Source organism: Saccostrea cucullata, unplaced genomic scaffold (assembly GCF_032062105.1).
Source record: "Saccostrea cucullata isolate Sc308-1 unplaced genomic scaffold, CSIRO_AGI_Scuc_v1 ctg2493, whole genome shotgun sequence".
Lineage (NCBI taxonomy): Eukaryota > Metazoa > Mollusca > Bivalvia > Ostreida > Ostreidae > Saccostrea > Saccostrea cuccullata.
In genome coordinates, this window is record NW_026928825.1 from 309303 (window position 1) to 336598 (window position 27296).

General features: G+C 34.8%; 1 long non-coding RNA gene across 1 annotated transcript; it reads right to left on the minus strand.

Annotated features, from left to right (window-relative positions):
- Nucleotides 1-1962: 1962 nt before the first annotated feature.
- Nucleotides 1963-4100, minus strand: LOC134278842 (uncharacterized). The gene is made up of 3 exons (XR_009994535.1): nt 3985-4100; nt 3817-3897; nt 1963-2043 (listed from the first exon to the last, which is right to left on the minus strand). It is a non-coding gene; the product is annotated as an uncharacterized LOC134278842 (long non-coding RNA).
- Between the last annotated feature and the right edge of the window lie 23196 nt (nt 4101-27296).

Genomic DNA, 27296 nt, shown 5'->3' on the forward strand with positions numbered 1-27296 from the left:
ACTGCCAACTGCCACACATATTTGAATAAATTTTATTTTTATATTGATATTTTTGTACATTAAAAAAAATGGCACGGACCTATAGGACATTTTTTGCAAGAGGGTCACTCTGGTAAAAAAAAACATCCAACCCAGAAATTTCTTGCCAAGAAAAAAAACGTAAAATCCATTCCTAAATGTCCATTAGATTCCTTGCATTAAGCTGCTTAGTGTGTCCATCTCTTTGTTAATAACAATGAATTAAATATTGTTATTGTACATTGACTTTTGTGAGTTTATCTCTTTAATGTGTCCATCACCTTGTTAACAATAATGTACGCAGAGCATTGTCCATTTGATTCTCCAACTATCTAATGTGTTGCCTCACTTTGTTAATAACAATGAACTCGTCAGCATTGTCCATTTGATTCTTCTCATTTAGCTATCTAATGTGTCCACCGTTTTGTAGATCTAACGATGTACTCAGAGCTGTCCATTGAACTCTGTCAGTTTAGCTATCTAATGTGTCCATCACTCTGTGATAACAATGAACTCATCAACACTGTCCATTGAACTCTGTCAGTAAAGTGTATCTAGTTTGAAGAAAAGAATATGAAAAGTTCCCCTGAGTCCTGACTGTTTAGTTTCCTCAGTCAGACTACATCAAGCTGCAGTCCAAACCTTACTCTCTGCACTACTGTTGAAGCTTATTTCATTTATTTGTCTGCCATTAAAGAAACAATATATGGATGCCAGTCTACCTGTAAAGAAACAAATCATAAAAGGATCAACAAACAAGAGGTCTATGGGCCACATAGCTCACCTGAGCACACTGTGGCTAGGAAAAAATCAATTCAGTAAATACCTAAGTGGTCCCGATTCTAAAAGGGGGATATGATTTGAACAAACTTCTATCTATGCAAACTTGAATCTACACTAACTAAGGATGCTTACATATTTTTTTTTGACTAACTGGCTTTTTCCCTGTAAGTTTGAACTTTTATTGTGGTCCCATCCAACCCTGGGGGTCATAATTTTAACAAATCTGTATCTAATACTACCTGAGGATGCTTCAATAAAAACAAGACCAATAATGACTTTGCTGTTGTTGAGAAGACTTTTCCTATATACTCCTATGTTAAACTTTGATCGTCCATTGTGGCCCCACCCTACCCCCAGGGGTTATAATTTGAGCAAATATGAATCTACACTGTCTGAGGATACTTCCATATAAATATGACCAATTATGGCTTTGCTGTTTTGAAGGAGAAGATTTTAAAAGATTTTTCCCTATGTATTCCTATGTAAAACTTTGATTGTCCATTGTGGCCCCGCCCTACCCCTGGGGGTCATGATTTGAAAAAAACTTGAATCTACACTACCTGAGGATGTTTCCATATAAGTTTCATTTTTCCTGGCACAGTGGTTCTTGAGAAGAATTTTTGAAAATTGCCATTAATTTTTCAATAATTAATAATTATCTCCCCTTGGAATGGGGCGTGGCCCTTCATTTGAACAAACTTGAATTCCCTTCACCAAAGGATACTTTGTGGCAAGTTTGGTTGAAATTGGTCTAGTGGTTCTTGAGAATAAGTTGAAAATTAAAAAAGTTTACAGATGGACACCTAGGCAGACGGACTACAGACAAATTGTGATCAGAATAGGTCACTTGAGCTTTCAGCTCAGGTGAGCTAAAAATATTAATTAAATTTTAATAAATAAGAGAGCAAAGTAAATTTTCACAGAGTAGAAGGAGTAAGTAGAACTTGTGTCTTACCTTTATTTTCAGGTCAGTCCCAGTTGATCTTTTTGGACTCTCACTGACTTATGACAACCTGCTATCTCTTGGAAATGGGACAATACCAGCATAACCCCCTGCTTATTAACAAAAAAACCCACTAGGAATAAAAAAAAAAAAAGAGTGATGTCATAAATTCTTAATCACAAATTGAAAGGTTTATAGCTTAATTGACAACTATCTTACCATCAATTTTAGGATAGACAGCAGTTAATCCTTACTCTCCACAGTCTTGTTGACAGATTGAGGTCAGTCTCATCTTCTGCCTGTTAACAAAGAAAAATCCAAAGATCATTACAAATGTACAAGAGGTCCTTGTGCCATAATGTTCACCTGAGTCATCCTAACCTTGTTATAAGAAGAAAAAAATCTTTACTTCATAATTTTGCCAACTCTAGCCCCAAAGGATCATGATATAACTTTATTGAATCAATACAACATTGGAATGCTTTAGTGTTATTGCAACTAACATGGTCTTGCTGTTCTGCAACAGAAGTAATTAAATTCTCCTGGACCCACGATTTAAACAAACTTGAATTACAAAGAAAATTTGAAAATTGCCAAAAAAGCTTTTTACTCACTTCTTAATGACGTTACGCGCGATGTTGGTGCTATTTTACAATTTTAGAATATGACCTATGAAATACTTCGGTGATTTTAAAAATATACTCGCAATATGGATGATTTTAGTATGAATGGATAGATTTTGAACAGAACTACCCGATTCTAGTAAGAAAATAGCATCTAAATAATTTTTATGCAAAAAGTAGAATTTTATAACGCAAAAAGGGTATTTTTCAAGCGTGTAACGCGTTACATTTTTTAGCAGGGATCGCGCATTTTTTGTGTGTAGAGCATTCAAAAGAGAATCTAGAATTTTCATTTTTCTCACAAAACAAGAGCAATCCATGTCATTTGTGACTTCATTAACGATTTTGCATTAAATGTTGGCAAGAAATATAAAGCGATAGTTTTTACAGGTGAAGAATCTGTAACGCTTTTCAATAAAAACGTGCATATGAATAAAAACAATAAATTTGCTCATTAACAAGAAAGTTTAAATAAAAACAAAATATATCAAAATAATGTGCTTTTCTATAGATTTGAAATATTTCAATGATGTTGATATCAAACTTCATGCTTTGGAGCTAGTAATAAGACTACAAGTTCAACAGAAATGTCCAGCGTCTAAAACGACGTGCAAAAATAAGACAATGTTTTTTTCGAGTCGTGAAATTATATTGTTTTCCCCATCGACTACAGAAATAGTTGAATTTTCAAAATGTGCTACTCTAAACGATTAGATTGAATGTCAGATTAATAAATCTACTCCATTAATTAATATTTTACGCAACATTTAGGAGGTTCAACACATTTGTCCAGTGGACGTTTTTGACGCGTAAAATTCGTTCTGCTTCAGCGTAATACATGAAAATGCGTTCAAGACTGCTTTGAGTACTTAATAAAATTTATCAGATATATACAAATCCAAATCGCCCTAAATGTCCCTTAGTTTAATGACTAATAGCCTATGACTTTTTAAACTCGTATTTCAAGTAAAAAGAGATAGCGAAAGGGTATCAGTCAAGCAAGTAACATAATAGGAAGCATTACGTCAATTTTTCCGTAGCGCTTTATAAAAGCGTAACGTCAAACGTCACCTACATCGTGCGTAACGTCTAATCAGATATTGGCTGCTGGACAAAGCTTGACAATGGACTCTTCTTCTCTAGGTCAGCCCTGGTCTCCCCCTCCCCTTATTCCCTTGTCCAAGTCCTTGAAAATATACAAGGGAGAGAATTTTAGTACTTAATAATTCAATGCAATATAAGTAAATCAAAGAATTTCGAGTAAATATAATCATTACAACATTATTAGCTGGAAAATCAGTTATCAAATAAGACAATAAGGTGGGAATACGAATTACAGGGAAAATTAGGATGGGGAAGGGATGTATAGTTACTTTAGAGTAGAGAAGAGGTAGAAGAAAGATTTGTCAGAATTTATTAATACTTCATGAAGTAAAGCCCAAATCTTACCGTGCATTCTTCTCATTACCGTAGTGGAATGAGAGAGGGACTCCATCCTTAGAAGTCCTCGTCAGTCTTAACCTTCCTCTGCTACAAAAGATCAAACAGAAACATCAAAGGGGGGGGATACCTGAACTTCATATCAAGTGAGAAGCTTAAAACAAACTTGTTACTTACCACTTTTGAAAATGTTGCCTGAAAAACACAGCCAGGACATGGATTCTTCTTATATTAATTGACCCCTGTCCTTGATTGTAATTCTATCAATTAAAAGTCCAGATGTTAAAGAATGGTACAGCCAAGGCCAAAAAAAACAATAGTCTTGTTTCCTGCTTCCAGCCAGAAAAAAATAGGGTAGGTAGGTAGGAAAATTATTTTATTTTTTTATTTTATTTTATTTTTTCCAACGGTATTTTTATGGATATGAACTACTGCAAAATCAAATTAAACATGTCATAGCTAGGTAGATATCATCTTTTAAAATGAAATTCCATGCCTTTTGATGCACAACTCAAGTGGAATTTTCTGTAAGTCAATATTTCATAAATATATTTCATGTAATACAACTTGAGTATATATATTTTTTTCACCTTTGAAACATTAAATTCCTAAAATTTTGAATTTTTCCCCCAAAACTAAAAAAAACTTTAGGGTCGGGTGCTAAAAAATAGGGTAGGTCGGGTAGCAGGAAACAAGACTATTTTTTATTTTGGCCCAATCTCATTTGGCAAGCAAAAAGTCAGAAAATTATACAAGAAATAAAGTCTGAATCTTGCCACACTTTCTGCTCATGAGTGCAGTTTAATGGGAGAGGGACTCCTCCTTACTTCAGGATCCTGGTCAGCCTCAACTTTCTTCCGCTTAAAAGAGAAAACAGAGACATCAAAGGGGAATCACTCATTTCCTATCAATTGAAAAACTTCATTTAACAGAGAAACTTATTGCTTACTACTTTGGGCCATGTTGGCTGCTGCATACAGCTTTTTAAAAATATTGTATCAAAAATCTTGGTGTACCTACATTTATTTTTAGGTACTTCAGGTCATGGTAACTTATTCAACTTTTCTGAGCGCATACAATATGAGGAAAGAAGTAAAACAATCTTTTAGTGCAATGTATTGGGGCATACTGAATTTATTTTATTTTTATTTTTCTCAATAAAAATAGAGTTTTTAGTTTCTGAAATCTGTAATTTCCTGAAACCAAATTCCTTCAGGAATTGAAAAAAAATTGACAAGGGTTACTGTAAACCAACTTTTAATCGCGACAACTTTATTTCGCGATTTAAAAGGGATAAACTAGTTAGCGACGATTAATTTTCGCGATCAAGCCTTTTTGGATCTGTTGTTTATAGACAAATACACTTTAAGGACCGGTTCGCAGCGAGAAATATTTGCGATGACGAGGCTCTCGCGAACTTCGCGAAAATTTCTCGCACGCGAATAAAAGTTGGTTTACAGTATGCAAAAATTCTACCTTTGTCAAATTTCCCCTTTGTGTGTCACAGTGTCTCCTTAAAAAAATTTCCAATGTATATTTTTGATTCCTCATTCTAGCACCACCCTAATAGTGGGGTCTAGATTTGAATAAATTTGAATGTACACTACCTGAGGATAATTCCACACAAGGGTCACCTTTCCTGCTCCAGCTGATCTTCAAAAGAAGATTTTTAAAAGATGTCATATTAATTTTGCACTTATTTGTAATAATCTCTCCTTAGAAGAGGGCATGGGGCTTCATTTGAATAAACTGGAATCTCATTTACCCAAGGATACTCTGCCAAGTTTGGTTGATTTTGGCCCGATGAAGATGAAAGTGTGAGTTTTCACAAAAATGACAAAGACAGACAATGGACAAAGGTTCATTCCTATTACCAGTTACCACATCAATCAAGTCTTATACTAAATCGGGATTGTGATCATTTTTCTCTCCTAGATAAGGTGCTTGCAAAAACTTAGGAGACTTATCTTCCCGTGCGCCCTTGCGAACTTAGCCTGGGACCGAATGGTGCCCAGTATCCATCTGCTTCCACGTGGAGGCATCGCATAGGACTTGTTGTGGAGAGGCTATGTACTGGCAGGGGAAGACAAAAATTCCTTCCCTTTTCACATTGCTGCTAGCCAGCGGTGATGGCTGAAAGCGTGAGGTGACAAGCACACAGACACTAACACCAACACACTAGACGCGTCACACAACATTTAGCAGACGTTAGTAGTTTTAGTAGCTTGTTACGAGGGACAATCAGAAAATTCTGCAAGTATATCTATAAAATAATGACAACAATATGTATCAAAATGTTAACTAGTTTAATCCTTCAAAATAATTAACCCCCTTTTACATTCAGACACATTTGCAATTTGCATATCCCCGAGGGAGTCTTTCCTTGGAATAATGTCTAAGCACTGATAATAGCACTATCAACTGCACTGTGCAAAGTATAGCGATGTCCAGATGACATTTGTTTCAGTCTAGGTACTAGGAAAAAGTCACAAGGACTTAGATCGGGAGAACAGTGTGGACAAGGGGGCTGAACAATTCATCTTTCAAAAACTTTGAACTGTTTTACTCTTATGGGCTAGAGCGCTGTCTTGAATGAGATTCATGTTCTTCAAGCGTGTCTTTGGTCTTTTCTTTTCATATACTTTCTTAATATTTTTCAGTATTTTTTTTTGTAAAATTGTCCCGAGATACAACTACCTTTCGGAGTTGGAATTTGCATAAAAAGGCCACTAGAATTAAAGAAAAATTTCCTAGCACTCTGACACATTTTTTGCAATGACATTATTCTTTCTTACCCTTATCATATTGATCAATTTTCTTTGCGGCTCAAAAAAGTAAATTTCAAGTTTCATCACCTGTTAGCAAGTCAACAAATTTTATCCTGTCACAGTTTTTATAGATTTTAGACAGTTTTCTAGCAATTTTTCGTGCACATACTTTAGGAATGTTGAAGAGCTTGGTCAAAATTTCATGTACCTTTGCTAATGAGATACCAACAACACTAACAAAATATTTAAGAAGAATTTCTATGGAATAACATTACTTGATTTATTTTCTGATTGCCCCTCGTACTTGTTAGGGTGTTAATCATGCAAACTTATCTACCACAAGCACTAACTAACAAACACCTTAATTACAATATTGGCCTACACTTCTAAAGAACTCTAATTTGTAAAACTAAAAACTAAAGCTTACAAACTAACTTAACCTAAAACAAAACTGCGCCTACTGGAAACACTACACAAACTAAACCTAACACAAAGAAACACCTAAGTAAGGCTGCTTACAACTACAATAATCCTCTTACCTTTCAACTGAAGCAGGAAACACTCCAAAATAATCGTATAAGATAGCTACTGCAAACAACCGACGGGACCCAGAAACACGAATCACGTAGATCCCAAAAGGCAGATCTCAAAATTTTTAGTACTAAGTAGGAGTGACAAACTAATCATCAAACAATCTTAGGTCTTCTTAAATGGCTAAGAAATACCTCTAATCTAGTGCGAGTTCGAGGGAGGAGGAAGTGGGGATTTGAACAAACTACACTTCCTCAGCATGATTTTGAATTAATATGACACATAAAGGCTTATTTTTTGTTTATTGTTATAATTCACTTTAATTATGCTTTTAAATTAATGAACAATTATGGCTTTGTGAAGAATTGTAATGATTTTTTGTCACAATAATTAATAACTATAAGTCATTACAATAACAACTAGCTAACACTGAAATCAATAACAAATAATTCAAAATCACAAGAAAAGCAAATAACTAAAACTCATAACAACGAAAACTCATAACAACTTCACAATAACAACTAACTAAAACAAATATAAACAACAAATGCTCATAACTGTCACAATAACAAATAACTGAATCATAACAATATCATCTAATAAAAACTCATAACTACATGACTGTATAATATTATAAATAACTTATATCCTCCTATACATGTAAATATAACAAACGACTGATCCTCATACCAATAACACAGAACTAACATATCAAAAACAATAGCCAATAACTTATATACTGATAGATAACAAATATTATCAATCATAACAATAACATTATGACTCATTAAAATAACAAATTTAACAACACTAACAAAAGCTAAAACTTAACAGTAACATGAACCCAAAACATTAAAAACTTAATGTTACAAATAACAAACAAAACATGAAAATTAACAACTTTACAACCCTCATTAACAAAAAACTATAATAAGAACCAAATAAGCAAATAACAATAATAACAACCTAATAAACATCTAACAACAAAAACTAACAATCTAAACAAAATAAAAAACAATAAATAACTAAAATAACATTGAGACTTAACAAACATAAAAATAAATACAAAGAAAAACCTCCATTCCAGCGTTGTTGGCATGCTGTTCCAATCCAATATGCCCAGCCTCCTCCAAGTCATCCAACGATGAAGAGCCCGCCGCCTCCAAATCCTTATTCCATCATCTCCAACGATGAAGTGCCGGCAAAGAGAAAACAGAGAAGATTAGACAAAGAAACAAAAACACAACAGAAACCAAATTGACAGAACCACTACAAAAAATGTGATGAGTGGGGGAGGGGAGGGAAATGTTAGTACTTAGTAGGAGTGCAAAAATAATAATGAAACAATCTCACCTCTGCTTTTCCTTAACAACATCTAAATACCTCCATTCCAGCGTTGTTGGCATGCTGTTCCAATCCAATATGCCCAGCCTCCTCCAAGTCATCCAACGATGAAGAGCCCGCCGCCTCCAAATCCTTATTCCATCATCTCCAACGATGAAGTGCCGGCAAAGAGAAAACAGAGAAGATTAGACAAAGAAACAAACACACAACAGAAATCTAACCAAAAGAACCATTACAAAAAAAGTGATGAGAGTTGGGGAGGGGAGGGAAATGTTAGTACTTAGTAGGAGTGCAAAAATAATAATGAAACAATCTCACCTCTGCTTTTCCTTAACAACATCTAAATACCTCCATTCCAGCGTTGTTGGCATGCTGTTCCAATCCAATATGCCCAGCCTCCTCCAAGTCATCCAACGATGAAGAGCCCGCCGCCTCCAAATCCTTATTCCATCATCTCCAACGATGAAGTGCCGGCAAAGAGAAAACAGAGAAGATTAGACAAAGAAACAAACACACAACAGAAATCTAACCAAAAGAACCATTACAAAAAAAGTGATGAGAGTTGGGGAGGGGAGGGAAATGTTAGTACTTAGTAGGAGTGCAAAAATAATAATGAAACAATCTCACCTCTGCTTTTCCTTAACAACATCTAAATACCTCCATTCCAGCGTTGTTGGCATGCTGTTCCAATCCAATATGCCCAGCCTCCTCCAAGTCATCCAACGATGAAGAGCCCGCCGCCTCCAAATCCTTATTCCATCCTCTCCAACGATGAAGTCCCGGCAAAGAGAAAACAGAGAAGATTAGACAAAGAAACAAACACACAACAGAAACCAAATTGACAGAACCACTACAAAAAATGTGATAAGAGTGGGGGAGGGGAGGGAAATGTTAGTACTTAGTAGGAGTGCAAAAATAATAATGAAACAATCTCACCTCTGCTTTTCCTTAACAACATCTAAATACCTCCATTCCAGCGTTGTTGGCATGCTGTTCCAATCCAATATGCCCAGCCTCCTCCAAGTCATCCAACGATGAAGAGCCCGCCGCCTCCAAATCCTTATTCCATCATCTCCAACGATGAAGTGCCGGCAAAGAGAAAACAGAGAAGATTAGACAAAGAAACAAACACACAACAGAAATCTAACCAAAAGAACCATTACAAAAAAAAGTGATGAGAGTGGGGGAGGGGAGGGAAATGTTAGTACTTAGTAGGAGTGCAAAAATAATAATGAAACAATCTCACCTCTGCTTTTCCTTAACAACATCTAAATACCTCCATTCCAGCGTTGTTGGCATGCTGTTCCAATCCAATATGCCCAGTCTCCTCCAAGTCATCCAACGATGAAGAGCCCGCCGCCTCCAAATCCTTATTCCATCCTCTCCAACGATGAAGTCCCGGCAAAGAGAAAACAGAGAAGATTAGACAAAGAAACAAAAACACAACAGAAACCAAATTGACAGAACCACTACAAAAAATGTGATAAGAGTGGGGGAGGGGAGGGAAATGTTAGTACTTAGTAGGAGTGCAAAAATAATAATGAAACAATCTCACCTCTGCTTTTCCTTAACAACATCTAAATACCTCCATTCCAGCGTTGTTGGCATGCTGTTCCAATCCAATATGCCCAGCCTCCTCCAAGTCATCCAACGATGAAGAGCCCGCCGCCTCCAAATCCTTATTCCATCATCTCCAACAATGAAGTCCAGGCAAAGAGAAAACAGAGAAGATTAGACAAAGAAACAAACACACAACAGAAAACTAACCAAAAGAACCATTACAAAAAAAAAAGTGATGAGAGTGGGGGAGGGGAGGGAAATGTTAGTACTTAGTAGGAGTGCAAAAATAATAATGAAACAACCTCACCTCTGCATTTCTTTAACAACATCTAAATACCTCCATTCCAGCGTTGTTGGCATGCTGTTCCAATCCAATATGCCCAGCCTCCTCCAAGTCATCCAACGATGAAGAGCCCCCCGCCTCCAAATCCTTATTCCATCATCTCCAACATTGAAGTCCCGGCAAAGAGAAAACAGAGAAGATAAGAGAAAACAGAGTAGATTAGACAAAGAAACAAAAACACAACAGAAACCAAATTGACGGAACAACTACAAAAAATGTGATGAGAGTGGGGGAGGGGAGGGAAATGTTAGTACTTATTAGGAGTGCAAAAATAATAATGAAACAATCTCACCTCTGCTTTTCCTTAACAACATCTAATTACCTCCATTCCAGCGTTGTTGGCATGCTGTTCCAACCCAATATGCCCAGCCTCCTCCAAGTCATCCAACGATGAAGATCCCGCCGCCTCCAAATCCTTATTCCATCATCTCCAACGATGAAGTCCCGGCAAAGAGAAAACAGAGAAGATTAGACAAAGAAACAAACACACAACAGAAATCTAACCAAAAGAACCATTACAAAAAAAAGTGATGAGAGTGGGGGAGGGGAGGGAAATGTTAGTACTTAGTAGGAGTGCAAAAATAATAATGAAACAATCTCACCTCTGCTTTTCCTTAACAACATCTAAATACCTCCATTCCAGCGTTGTTGGCATGCTGTCCCAATCCAATATGCCCAGCCTCCTCCAAGTCATCCAACGATGAAGAGTCCGCCGCCTCCAAATCCTTATTCCATCATCTCCAACGATGAAGTCCCGGCAAAGAGAAAACAGAGAAGATTAGACAAAGAAACAAACACACAACAGAAATCTAACCAAAAGAACCATTACAAAAAAAAGTGATGAGAGTGGGGGAGGGTAGGGAAATGTTAGTACTTAAGAGTGCAAAAATAATAATGAAACAATCTCACCTCTGCTTTTCCTTAACAACGTCGAATTACCTCTATTCCAGCGTTGTTGGCATGCTGTTCCAATCCAATATGCCCAGCCTCCTCCAAGTCATCCAACGATGAAGAGCCCGCCGCCTCCAAATCCTTATTCCACCATTTCCAATGATGAAGTCCCGGCAAAGAGAAAACAGAGAAAATTAGACAGAGAAACAAAAACACAACAGAAACCAAATTGACAGAACCACTACAAAACATAGGTAATCAGAGATTACAGAGCTCACCTCAACAAATGTTGTCTTTAAGTAAGGCAAAGTCACACAATTAACCAACAAGAAGTGTACATTCCAAAAATGAAAATATTTAAGCACTTTTGATCTGATACTTTGAAATAGACCTACATAAAAAATATAATCTAGTTCTTCTTCATGAAAATGTAATCAAAATCCAGCATATGAAGCAAATTTGAGAGTTTTCATCTCTTGATGCAACATTTGTGCAAGTTTGGTTTATACAATGTTATATATATAAGCCTTATAGTTTTTTGGTCATAGACCTGCAACCATAACTTTTACCTGGTCTATTATCTGAAAAATGTATGTTGAATTCAGCATCCGAAGCAAGTCCATTAGTGTGCATCCTAAGATGTATCGTCCATGCAAGTTTGCTCATTATAGGGCTCATAGTTAATTGGAAATGAAACATGGATCAAAAACTAACATTTTCACTCATCCACGAAAAGGAGGTCAGATTCAGCATCCGAAGCAAGGCCGGTAGTATGCATCCTTAGATGTATCATCCATGCAAGTTTGGTCAACATAGGGCTCATAGTTATTTGGAAATGAAACCTGCATCAAAAACTTTTACATGTTCACTCAACCGGAAAATGTAGGTCAGATTCAGCATCCGAAGCAAGCCTGGTAGTATGCATTCTTAGATGTCTCATCCATGCAAGTTTGGTCAACATAGGGCTCATAGTTATTTGGAAATGAAACCTGCACCAAAAACTTTTACCTGTTCACTCAACCGGATAATGTAGGTCAGATTCAGCATCCGAAGCAAGCCTGGTAGTATGCATCCTTAGATGTATCATCCATGCAAGTTTGGTCAACATAACACTTATAGTTAAATGGAAATGAAACCTGCACCAAAAACTTTAACCTGTTCACTCAACCAGAAAATGTAGGTCAGATTCAGCATCCGAAGCAAGCCCGGTAGTATGCATCCTTAGATGTATCATCCATGCAAGTTTGGTTGACATAGGGCTTATAGTTACTTGGAAATGAAACCTACACCAAAATCTGCACCAAAAATGTTAACCTGCTCCAAAAACATTAATCTGGTCATTTTTTTGTTTCAACTGCAGCATCTGAATCTTGGACTAGTACAATGAAAGACACTAGAAGCATCTTTCATGCATGTCTAATCAATATACGACATAGAAGTACTTAAAAAGAAAACTGCTCCAAAAAACTTAACCTTAACCTGGGACGCCGACGCCGACACCGACGCCGAGGGTATCACATAAGCTCCCCTCAACTTCGTTGAGGTGAGCTAAAAATGTGATGAGAGTGGGGGAGGGGAGGGAAATGTTAGTACAATGCAACAAATCACAGAAATTCAAGTGAAAATAATCAGTACAACACAATTAGTTGAAAAATCAGAAAACAATGACATATCATTCTGGAAGAGGAATATGAAGTAGGCCTTTCAACTAATTTTTCAAGTTGCACATATGGTAAAAAACATTGCATAGATAGATTTATAGGTACATGAAATTATCAAAAAAATAATTACATATGCATACATTCAATGACATCATTAAAAAGTTTAATTATTTTTAATTGACTTTTCCGACTTTGTGTTTTAAGGACAGGTAACTCAAGTGAAAAAATTGCCAACAAAGTGCCGATTTATGAGTTATCGTTCATAGTCCCCGAATGAGATATATATGCTGCTCCGGCATTGATATTGTTTTGTACACAAAAGTGTTGACCATGAGAAAGAGAATGCCTTCATTCTACCTGAAATAACAGGGTAAATGAATGGGGAACAGACTAGATTCAATATTTTTAACTCTCTTTGACGATTATTATTATGAAGAGAATTTAATGTCATGTTTTTTGTGTGCGCGCTTTTTCGCTTCCTTTATAAATATATCTATTTTTACAAGTAAATGCAGCAATTGATCATCTTACTTGTGTTACTAAGCACGAAGGGGAATGACCGAGCATAAAAGTTTATTTAGGTTAGAACTAAGAAGGATGGTAGATTTCACTTTTTATTATACCCCCCGCTTGAAAAGTGGGAGGGTATATAGTAATAGGTATTTCCGTCCGTCCGTCTGTTACGCTTTGGGGTACCCATCTCTTATCCGCAACTCCTCTCATACCACTGAAGGAAATTTAATGAAACTTTCACAGATTCTTAATTACATATTGCCATTGTGCACCTCCTATTTTACTTTTTGATCTGACATATATTTTTGATTTTCCAGAGCAAAACATGGAAACTGCCATTATATTCATATGGAAGGCGGGGGTATCATTTAGTGAGCTCATTGCTCACAGTACCTCTAGTTTTAACTAAAACTTTTCATGATATGTAGTGAAATGGTGTCCGCAACTATACAGTAAATAAGTTTAACATTGGTGCTAAATTTTAAAACCACTGTATTCTACTGAGAGGCTAAAAACTGCCTTGTGTCTGAACAGTTAGATACCCTGAGCCTGCTCTCAACAAGTTTCAGCAGTGAGTTATCGTTCATAAAGCCGACCCATAGCGGCAGTTGAAAGGCCTATATGAAGAATAGAGGGAGGGTTAGTTCTATTAGAGTCAGGGGGGGGGGGGGGGGTAGGACAAAGAAAATTGAGAGAAATGGGGAATCAAAAATACTTCCATTTAAGCTTCCTTGGTTGTTGTTGTGGCTCCTGGTGATGTTCCCTATGAACTGTATCAGCATCTCTGCATCCTGTCAATTGAAAGTCAAGAGGTCAAAGCCTGACAAAGCCAACATCAATATGCAAGTTTCGAGATTATCTCCCTTGGTGCGCTCTTTTGTTGAGGAGGGGAGTTTCGTTGCTGCGTAAACAAACAGGTGGGACAGATATTTATCATTGGATATATTGCATCATCGATATACTGGTTTATCGTAACTATATAATTGTAATGATGCACTGTTCAACTCGAGAACAACCGAATTAAAGTAAAGGTATCGTTTTTTAAAGCAAAAAAATAGGAACAAAAGAAAATTCAGTGGATATGAGATTTTTTAGACGAGGGAAGAGATATATGGACCTCTAATAAATACAGTAAACATGAATCTGATCATTACATGTTGGCAATTTAAATGAAACATTGATTTTTTACCTTATTATAACTTCAAAAAACCCTCTAACTTTTTAGAGAAATGTTTGTACAATCAAGAAAATCTTTTACTTTTATGAAGACCACGACGTTTATTTCGTTTTCAAGTACCCTATAATTGAAAGTAGATTTATAAAATACACATGCAGTTGAGCTTGATAAAATCATTAAATGTATCACTGATTAACATCTTTATCTTTCTATGACATTAAATAAATTTTAAAAGCCATAGACATCGTTCATTTATTTATGCACGTTTGTATACATAAGCAAACTGTCCCACCTCCATGCTGAAATGGATACTTTTTGCGCCTCTATTGCAGGAGAGTTACAATCTCGAAACTGGCATATTGGAAAGCAGCAGTGCAAGTAAAGTCTGAATCTCACCGCTCTTTCTGCTCATGAATGCAGGAAAGAGACTCCTCCTCACTTCAGGATCCTGGTCTGCCTTAACTTTCTTCTGCTTGAAAATAGAAAACATTAGGTAATCAGAGATTACAAAGCTCACCTCAATGAATGTTGTCTTTAAGTAAGGCAAAGTCACACAATTACCCACAAAAAGTGTACATCTAAAAATGCAGAAGTTATGCAATTTTGATTTGATACTTTGGAACAGACCTATTTAAAAACTTTAAACTAGTTCTTCATCAGGAAAACATCATTAAAATCCAGCATCTGAAGCAAGTTTGAGAGTTTTCATCTCTTGATGCATCATTTGTGCAAGTTTGGTTTAAATGAGCCTTATAGTGTCTTGGTAATAGACCTGCACCCATATCTTTTACGAGGTCCATTATCTGGAAAATGTTATGTCAAATTCAGCATCTGAAGCAAGTCCATTAGTGTGCATCCTTATATGTATCATTCATGCAAGTTTGGTCAACATAGAGCTCAAGTTACTTGGAAATGAAACCTGTATAAAAAACTAACCTTTTCACTAATCTGGAAAATGTAGGTCAGATTCAGCATCCGAAGCCAGCCCAGTAGAAAGCACCCTTAGATGTACCATCCATGCAAGTTTGGTCATTAAAGGGCTCAAAGTTACTTGGAAATAAATCCTGCACCAAAAACTTTAACCTGTTCAGGCCTAACATAAAAATTAGTTTGTTTGCAATTGCCTACTGACCCACTGAAAATGCACCCAACCCAAATTTTTTATTTAAGCCATTTTGTAATTTTATTTTTTTTTTCAATTTTTCAGAATGCTGAACTGTTTCAGTTTGTAATTTTTGACTTTCGATTTTATCAAACAGTGATTAATAACAAGAGTGGAGCTTACTCATGTTTAGTAGGCCTATGAAAACATGGAACAACCTTATTATTTGTTATCTAACAAAAATCTGAATTTTTTTCCAAAAAAAAAAAAAGAATGCCTACCTAGCTACCCAGTCTAAAAATTATAGGTCAGCAACTGCAAACAAACAATTTTTTAAGCTTGGCCTCACTCAACCAGAATATGTAGGTCAGATTCAGCATCCGAAGAAAGTCTGGTAGTATGCATCCAAAGATGTACCAGCCCTGCAAGTTTGGTCACTATAGGGCTCATAGTATCTTTGAAATGAAACCTGCACCAAAAACTTTAACCTGTTCACTCAACCTGAAAATGTAAGTCAGATTCAACATCTGAAGCAAGTCTGGTAGTATGCATCCTTAGATGTATCATCCATGCAAGTTTGGTCATTATAGTGCTCATAGTTACTTGGAAACGAGACCTGCACCAAAAACTTGCACCTGTTCACTTAACCGAAAAATGTAGGTCAGATTCAGCATCTGTAGCAAGCCTGGTAGTGTGCATCCTTAGATGTATCATCCATGCAAGTTTGGTCAAAATAGGGCTTATAGTTACTTGGAAATGAGACCTACACCAAAAACTGCACCAAAAATGTTAACCTGCTCCAAAAACATTAACCTGGCCATTTGGTTTGCTGAAATTGCAGCATCTGAAACTTTGACTGGTACATTGAAACACACTAGAAACATCTTCTATACATGTCTAAACAATATAGGACATAGAAGTAATTAAAAAGAAAACTCCAAAAAACTTAACCTTAACCCGGGACGCCGAGGGTATACCATCAGCTTCCCCAACCTTGTTGGGTTGAGCTAAAAAGAGACATCAAAGGGGGAACATACAATGTACCCCAATAAGTCAAGGTCAAAGGAAAGGACTAGGTAAAAATGTTGAATTTTCAATTTCTATCATCAATATGCATAAACATTTTAAATTTGGATTAAAATGTCCTGAATACTTTCTTTGAAATAAAGCAAAACAAAAATCTATAGCAAAAAGGAAAAATGTGGTTGCCACTGAGATGTAGCTCTCAAAATGTAGAAGTGTATAATGTTTGATAAACATACCAGTATACTGAATATTTTCTCTGAAATTAAGCTAAATATAAATTTTAAGTGAAGGTAAAAGGAATTGCCAAAAATGCTGATGCAGTTTAATAGCTCTCTTCAACATATATCCGCATTTTAAGCTTTTTATATTGTAATGATGCTACTGTAAATCACTTTTTATTCGCGAGAACTTTATTTTCGCGTACTTACGCGAGACAGTGTGCTCGCAAAAATTTAATTCTCGCGCATAATAGTATTCCTTAAGATTACCACGATTCGTGAAAATTTTGTCTCGCTAATCAAGTGACAATGACTATGTCGCAAAAATAAGGTGTCGCGAAAATTAAGTGATCTACAGTATACAACATGTGTCTTATACAATAAAGAAACTGAAAATTATTTAAAAATTAAATTAAATACCTTCTTTTAAACAAAGCTTATTATTCATTTTAGATAAGTGATATCAAGGACAATGAAATTGCCTTGGTATTACAGGTGTTATTACAGGTGGCCCATGGCCACAATGCTCACATGAGTCAATATGGCCCTGCTGTTCTTAATATCGACAAGTTTTTTCTATTCTATATTCCTATGTAAAACCTTTATCCCTAATGTCATCCTACCCAACTCCAAGTCCAAAGTGTCAAGATTTGTTTCTTAATACTCCTACACCTGTATGTTAAACTTTGATCTCACATTGTGGTCCCACCCCTACCCGAGGTTGAAGATTTGAACAAAGTTGAATGTACATTATCTGAGAATTTTTCCATATGAATATGTCTAATAATGGCTTTGCTGTACTGTGTAAGAAAACCTCTGAAGATTTTTTCTTTAATTTGCCTATGCAAAACTTTAACTGTCTATTGTGGCTTCAACATACCCCTAAAGTAATGACTAAAACAATCTTTAATCTACCGGTAATATGAATATGACTAATAATGACCATGCTGTTCTTGACGTGAAGATTTTCAAAATATTTTTCTTATATTCCTACAGAAAAATTTGTTGGTAGATAGTGACACTTCCCCTCCCCGAAATATTAATTATGGACTTTCAAAAAATACCACCTGAGCTGTGCATCAAAAGAAATGCATTTTATGAGATAATATTGACCTAAGACATGTTTAATTCAGTTCTGTATAAGTTAATGCATCCTTAGATGCATCATCCTTGCAAGTTTGGTTATCATAGGGCTCATAGGTACTTAGAAATGAGAACTGCACAAAAAACGTTTGCCAAAGTTTTGGAATTTTATAATTTTATTTGGTAGACAAAAAACTGTAACAAGCAAATTCAAAGAATTCACTAAATTAAAAGTTATGGGCAAGGTAAAAGTTTTTGTGATGGACGGACAGACTAACAGAGGGACAGATGAATGAGATTTAATGTCCCCTCACTTTTGGGAAAGCGGGGGACAATAATCATGCCAACAGATTGACAGACTGCTTAGTTTCCAGCAAAAAAAAAATATTTTGCATGTTCAATACATGTGCTTGACAAAGTCAGCCTCGTCCTATACCTAGCTAGTGCCTCTATCCTCAGGCCAGAGGAAGCAATTACAGTTGGGGGGTAGGGTGGGTTTAGATGGATCATCAGGCATTTTATTTGGAGGGACATGAGTATATAGCATTATTGTTTTTTTAAATTATTACTACACGTTTTCTATAGAGTACCGAGTGATTTTATACTATACTATAAATCAGCAAAATTAATGGGATGCCCCCACCCCACCCCAGTGCATTCAGTTCCTACATCCATCACCTTAGTGCCATAATAATTTAAATCTATACAAATAAATTTTCTACTTTGAAGTCAATCAGTACACAAGATTATAAAACATGTAAAATTAAAACATTCGATGCATTTTTAAAACTATATGACACACCTACTACATGTACTATAAAGCAAGTCTAGTATTAGTTGTTACCCGTTTCACCTTTAAGCTATAAGCAGTCTCTTTCTACAGTTTTATACTTTGTCTGAAACACTGCACTATAAATTCATGCAACTAACTCAAGCAAATATTCTTTCATGGAATGCTTTAAGCCCATCGATCGTTCTTCCCATACCGTATAGACTTTCTCACCAAAGACGACCGTCACGACGCCATTCGAATTTGCTGTTCGCGCCACATGCCAAAATTTAAATGAATTCATCATTTCGATCCCGATGCAAATTAGACTAGACATATGATATTTATGCCTCAAATTTGTCTTCTATATAAACAGGACTGTTACCAGGTTTATGGAATTGAGAGCGGCGAGTATATGAGCTATACTTTTGGAAATATAATACGGTATCATTTTTATAATCTCTGGTGCATTAAAAGACATTTCCAATTAATAAAATCTAGCAGCATACATTAAAACAGAAATTTGCTTGATTTTTTTAGCCTCCAAAATGGATTTTTTTTTTACTTCAAGAGGGTTTAGACTTCACGACCTAAATAATAGGGATATAGGCAACTTCTTTAATTTCAGATTAATATTTTATGCTAATTGTTTTCCGTTTTAAAATACCCCAATATGCCCTTTCGAAGCGAGCGGGGTCAATGCGGCCTGTTGAAATGCTCGTGAATGTTAACATTTTGAATTCACAATCAATGAATATATATTGAACTAAATAAGTAATTCACAAACTTTTTTCCGTTTACAAGATTTGTGAGTTGTATCAGTTTAACCACTGACCACTGAAAAAATATGAAAATGGCGGGAGTCATGGAATATCAGAGTGCATATTTATACGGTTTTCATCTTAAAATCTTAACTAATTAGCAAAAATATTTATCATTTTTATTTACCTTAAGAGTTTTTTTTTATCTGGAGCGTCCCGTAAAGAATTTTGCACATGAAATTATACCTTTAGTCTGCAGCGTAAACTGTAAAGCTGGTGTTGTTTGTTACTGCTTTGCGAATCGACTAGTGAACATTGGTCAAAGATCATGATCACGTGATTTAAATAGGTACCAAGGGGTATTCATTAACCTATGGTGGTAATTAGAGCATACTAAGTCGAGAGTGCAAAACCAAATCAGTTTCAACTGAAATTCTTATACTATTTTTTTTTTCGGCATGTGTAAAGTTTGTAAACTAATCTTGCGGGCTATTACTTAATTGTAATTACTTAAAATTGCACTTAAAAATGCATCCTTTAAAGAATAATCTAGAGTAAACAATGTTTCATTTGTGAATCCATTTGTAACTCGATAGGAAAAAAAGGAGTCGCAGCAAAAGACATTATTATTGCATAACTGAAAAAAATAATAGTTTAAATAAAACGTGCACGGATCTAGAAAAAGGGGTGCGGGCCTTCATTGGATTTTTTTAGTCCAAACGAAATTTACGTTGAAAAGAGCTCAGTCCTACACTCCCATCATTTAGTGAAGTGTGTACAAGTTGTATGTTTTTAATACACTTTCTAAAAGAAAATTCGAGCATACGCCTGTTTTGTTATTATTCGGTTCCGTCCGTCTGATCGCTATCATTCTCTTTCTCAAACAGCAGAGGCTATTTCATCTTTTGTAATATGATTTATAATGTCTGTAGGTGTTTATGGTTTGAAAATTTCATTTCTATTACAAGCATGTTAAAGCCTTTCTTAAAAAATGCCGCAAAGTCAGGCATCTTGAATATTTCCAAATTTTTGCAACGATATATCTTTGATAAAGGTATGGCATTTTTCAAGTTCAATTATCGTTTGTCATTTTAAAAAGCTCGGTTTCTAGTGATTTTTTTTCAACTACTGTGTCGCAAATTTATATTTCAATGGCATACTAAATGTTAAGCTCCATTTTGATAATTTTCGGTCGATAACAATATCGCTTGACCTTTTTGAAGTACAACTAACAAGGATGTCCACCACATAGGCCTACATTTTCCCGCCAGAATGGTATTGACATGACGTCATATAGCGCGTTTGTAAACAAAACACTGACAACGGATTTTTACATGAAATACACCAAAGTTTGAACTTGTGCACAAGGATTTTTACTCCTTTTGTTCAAAGGACACGTATGGATTAAGAAATTTATTTTTTTTTAAAGAAAGGAACTGGCTTATTGTGATTCTGACATCAAGTTCAAGCTTCATGTAACACTTAAACGTGCGAGTACCCATTATTGCCGAAAAATACCATATTTTTCTTTGTCATATCCAAAATATAAGTTTATTCAAAAATAATTTCTATATGTATCTCTGCAATATGGAATGCCATATACGACAGCCAACTGCTTACTGCCAACTGTCAGATGCTTACTGCCAACTGCCACACATATTTGAATAAATTTTCATATTTTCGTTAATATTTATGAAAATTGTCAAAAAAAAAAAACAAAAAAAAAAATGGATTCAGGATTTTTTCCAGGTGGGATCCACCCCAGTAAAAATAAAGCGAACTCAGAAATTTCTTGACAAGAAAAATAACATAAACTCCTTTCGTAAACGTGAAAAATTATTTTGGCAGTGTGGGTTTGCTATGTTCCATATCTTCATATCTATGATTTTCATACAAATTAACTTAATACAGATCCGCGTTTTTTTTTGGGGGGGGTGGGGGGGGGGGGTGTTCCAAGGTCAGTTTTAAGTACTCATTCTGAAAACCATTGATAGAAAGTTAATTGCTCTTATGTATAACTCCTTTAATAAGGGGTAGATTTTATCAATTGAAATCAGACTGAACATACCATCAGATCTTCAAATACTAATGAAAATGGATAAATGACTCCTTAATCTCATCGTATGTTTTTATTAATGAAAAATTCAAAAAATTAAATCGATAAAGTCTAGTATTTTTTATTTTTTTTATTATAAAATGACCATTTTCCTTTTTTAAACCCCCCCCCCCCCCCCTACATGAGACAACAAAATCTTTGGAAAGTATAAAAAAATGAAAAAAGGATTTGTTGTTGATTCACAGGGGAATTATTTTAAAACTAAATTTCGATTTCCCGTTAATTTTGAACGTTTGAATAATTTTCTCAAAGATTTATATCTCTTTGTTTTTACAAAAATAGTTATTTCGTGACATTGGACCAAGACAATAACAGAAACAAACTTGATCAGATTAACCCCAGTAAAAGGTTTACGAAGTCTGAAAATACAGTCAATAAAAAGAAGACTTTATTTGTTTTGGCGTGCTTGTCATGGCCATTTAATAATAAATTAGATATAACACAATGTATGCGCCGATCATTATGATTATATGGCAGCATAGGTAAATGAATATAGATGATGAGCAAGAGAAATACCACCTTGATCCAAGGAGTCTGGAAAAAACAGTACCCCCCGGAGACAGCATTCTTTGCAAAATTATGCCTAACAAAGTCAATAGCCACACGCAACTGGAACATTGAAGGTCCGCAAAGCACATCAACATCGAAGGTCCGCAAAGCACATCAACAAGCTGGTGGATCCTCTTCAAGATTCGATCCATGCCATGACGCTGAAACGAGAAATTAAAAGAAAACGAAAAAACAACCGGAAAAAAACCCAGTTGTAATGAAAATGCATTAGAAGAATGGCAGAGGTGCTAAAGGGGGATAAAATATAAAATTAAGGGGAGGGAGGGTGGGTTTTAAAAAATCTTTGCGTCTGCTTCGTTCAATTTACAGATTCAAAAGGAATATTCTAGAAGACATGCAAATACAAGAAATATCAAGAATTTTTTAAGCACCGAGCCCGATGATTTATGACGTTCAATGTTAAGTTACTAAGAGTTATCTGTCTTTGCATATAAAACATTAAGCTGCACGAAATAACCAGGTTTATCCATATTGGATAAACCCCATTATTTCGTGACATTGGACTACGACAATAACAGAAACAAACTTGATCAGATTAACCCCAGTAAAAGGTTTACGAAGTCTGAAAATACAGTCAATAAAAAGAAGACTTTATTTGTTTTGGCGTGCTTGTCATGGCCATTTAATAATAAATTAGATATAACACAATGTATGCGCCGATCATTATGATTATATGGCAGCATAGGTAAATGAATATAGATGATGAGCAAGAGAAATACCACCTTGATCCAAGGAGTCTGGAAAAAACAGTACCCCCCGGAGACAGCATTCTTTGCAAAATTATGCCAAATGGGTCAAGGGACAAAGTCACGTGACCCATCCGCCACAAACTAAAATTGGGGCGGCAATTTTGCGGCCCAAAGTAACAACAGCACAAATCGTGCACAAATTAGGTACAAATCGCACCAAAATATATGTATTAAGCCAAATGGGTCAAGGGACATAGTCGCATGACCCATCCGTCTCAAACTAAAATTGGCACCCAGATCAACAATAAAAGCACAAATCGTGCACAAATTAGGTACAAATCGCACCAAATAACAAAATTGGTAAGTGAAAGGCACAAATTGCGCCTTAAGATTGAAATTTGAAAATTAATGCAAATTGCATTGAAAATGATAAATGTGCAACTCGCACACAATGGGGCTCATGACAAGCATCGCAGAAATTTTCACAAAACAAAATTACACAATTGATATCATTTCTCAAAGTATAAATAAAATTGATTCCCAAATCTGAAAAACTCCAGTATCTCCCTTGCAATGCGTCCTAATATGTGGATAACTGATTGATGCACCACGACCCTTAAACTTACCACAAATGTAGCACATGCACTATTAATCCTATGTCTACACTTCTGTCATTCTAAATTTGCAAGGCAATTTATCAATTATTTTGAGGCAAAATATGTGACCATATATGTAATAAAAGTTTGTGGGAATACTAAGTAAATGTCAAAGCAATATTTGAATTGCAAAGTTGTGTCATAATATAAAACATATATATAAACAGAAGGTAAATTTACAACAATGGTCTTATGTAAGATTTGCAGGCTGCTGACTGTAGGGTTCTATCAATTTATCGATACGTATCAATATACAAGAAACATATCGTATCGAAAATTTACTTCCAATACGTATCGGACAGGCATTTTTTCTTCTAATTCTGTTAAAAAGATTGGAACTTCAATCACCAAAGATCATATTTCACTAATTAAATCTGTTAAATAATCATTCAATTTTTTAAGGCAATAACACAGTTTTTAGAATTATTACTAAAGCATAGACAATTTTAATTTAAAATGTTGATTTTACAGTCATTAAAAGTTTTGATTTGATAGTCATTAAAAGTTTTAATTTGAGGTGTAAGTTGTAATGACAATGAAACACTTAATTTTTATGAAATTCATACGTTAAATGATTTATAAGCCTTTTATGATTGACTTGTAATAGAATCCAATATATCGCATATATCTTTAGAAAAAAAAAAAAAATTATTGTATCGTATCGTATCTAATTTTTTTTCAATTTTGCTCAATACACAGCCCTGGCGCCCAACTGCCACCTTCCGATCTGCGTAATATTTTCCTCTGTAAACACTTTTGTATACAAGTGGGTTGCAACCCCAATGTGAAAAATCAGTACGTCTTAACTTCAGTTGACTGAATATTCAAAAACTGCAAAGCTTTGTTTAAAGTTTATACAATGTATAACGACCATATTTTGTACCTAAGAAATAAATAGTCCAATATTTTAAATCATTGGTAGAAAAATATTTTGATTGATTAATTTTTATTGTTCTACGCCAAGTCGGCAATATTTTAGTCATAATTTGAAGATGTTGTCAAACAAAAATGTTCCAACAAGGAATTTACATGTTGATTACTAACCAATTAATTGCACCTTGATTTTAATATTAAAGTCTATGGACAGCGCATATGTGTTTGAAAGATATTTTAAGAAGTAATCTGAATTTCAAACTAATCCGAGTATTATCTCTTGATGAAAATATGCGTTTGTTTGTTTATTAAAATATGATATAAAGTGAATAATACCGAAGAAATTTAGATAAATAATTTTTTTTTTTTTTTAATCAAGGCCAGGTAACTCTTAGAAACTTTCAATGTGCAAAATGACCGTCTCTGTACATGTTATTAGTCTAGCGAATTTTGGTTCATTTCACTTTTATCTTTATCTAAAATTGTCGAAAATCCCTTCATTATACATTGAATACCTTAAGATGGACGGAAACTGATATTGGGATAAGGGTTTTGAGTTTAAATGTGAAAATTGAGACGCCCTATCAATATTTGTACATAATACAGCAAAATTCTGCAAAGATTGAAACAATCATATTGTAATATTTTTCAAAATGCAAACATGTTCCCGAACCAGTTTGGCCAGTCTAAAATGTTGTAACAAAAAACTTGAATCTTATCACAAGAGACAATTATATGCTTGATACCCAAAGCCACTATTTTACTCACTTTTAGTAATGCAAAGAAAGCTCATGTAAAAGCAGACTTAAATAAAGCCGCTTCAAAATCATGTAAAAGCAAACTTAAATAAAGCAGCTTCAAAATCATGTAAAAGCAGACTTAAATAAAGCAGCTTCAAAATCAGAACACAAATCTGGCAAAACACTGACAATGTTATCCAACATAGGTAATATAATAGTTTTCTTATATCCTGAGACGCATTAGTTAAATCTCTTGTAACCAACCCATATCTTATTAATAATAAATGAATCGATTGGATTCTGTCAACCATGCAAGTTGATGACAAAACTGATTCCTGATAAATAACATTTGACGGTAGAAAAGCCATAATACTCTGACATATATATGCTATAAAATTAATCATATGATCAAAAGGAGGGGACCAGATCTGCTGAAATGATACCTGTTGCCTGAAATTGAAAAAAGACTTTTGCTTTCTGTATTTTGAGATACACCAGTTTGAAGGAGACTGGCTACAGCTGGCTCCTAAATAGTTAGATGCAAAACTGAATAGGTACATGTACATGGAGGGAAAAGGTACTGTAATGAAACCTGGTCCACATAAACCGAGAAATAGTATATGGAATTTATTTATTATCATTATTTTATAATATACCTTGTATATGTTGCTTTTAAATGTACATTAAACTTAAAAAATCTGCATAACTAACATCCCGACTAATGCCATAATTCTTTTTTTTTTTGGATGATTTGTGATTAAATTGCTATAAACCAAAGAAAAATTGTCAATATGAAGTTGGTTTTTTTTTTTTTTTTTTAATTTAATTTAAACTTTCAGCCCAGATCATAATCCTTAGTACAACAGATACAATTTCTAGGAAGGCGATATCCCTGCATTACTCCTCAGGCCAGTCAACCGGTCAATGTGGGCAAGACCAATGTTTACTAAACACAACACGTAACCATTGAACTATCTAAATAAAATTGAAGTGCATTAATTTTACAGATTATTCCTGCCATACACGACTAGGAAATGGTGTGACGTGTTCTACAATTAAAATTACCAAGAAATAAAATTAATATTAATTACAAATCAATAAGTCTAGAATACCTTATTTTTATTTATTTATTTAATCATTTTGGGAGTCGTTTAGAAAAACAAAATATTGTTAAACGTTTAATTAATCGATTAATTCAATTATTTAAAAAATTAATTCTATGTACATGTATAATTTAGTGTATATTTAAAGAAATTAAATGTTTATGTACATGTAATGGGACGATTTTTTTTTTTTTTTTAACAAACCCCGATATTTTCATTGAAAATTATATAAAAATGGCATTCCTAGATCACCGTAGAAAACATAACGAACGATGGAAATCCCAAATTATTACTATGTGAAGCCTAGATGGATAGTTTATAGACTATTTATGCAGGGTTTTGGTTTTTTAAATCAAGTTTGTAATTCTGGTTTAAACCACGACGGATACACGTGCATTAGATTTAGGCAAATTCCCAAATGTGCAGAAATACACAAAACACTCGATATTGGTTTTGGCAAATAGCAATGGTGGAAAAAAGGTGTCATATTTTGTGAAAAACATGCATAGGGTTCCCTTGGATAACAAATATGACGTCATTTGAATGTTGCATTGTATGGAAATTCGTAAAATTAAAAATATAATAATTAATAAAAGGATTTGGGTCAAATTAAACTGTACCTCGATTATGTTGAGCAGGTAACAGGTAAACTAAGGAAGTTACAGTGACTCTGAGTCAGGTGCCTGCTCGACAATGGCGACATCATGTTCAGAACTGCATGAGTTTCTACAGCTAGGCCTTCTCTATGTTTTAGGTCTGGATACGGAACTTCTTGTGATTTCTCTGAAATAAGGTCTTTTGGCCTTCGAAGCTCTTGATACACGTAACATATTTACTTGTAATTGACAATAAATCAGCAGATGATGATCGATTAATTCTTTTAAAAAATCTTTGCGTCTGCTTCGTTCAATTTACAGATTCAAAAGGAATATTCTAGAAGACATGCGCATACAAGAAATATCAAGAATTTTTTAAGCACCGAGCCCGATGATTTA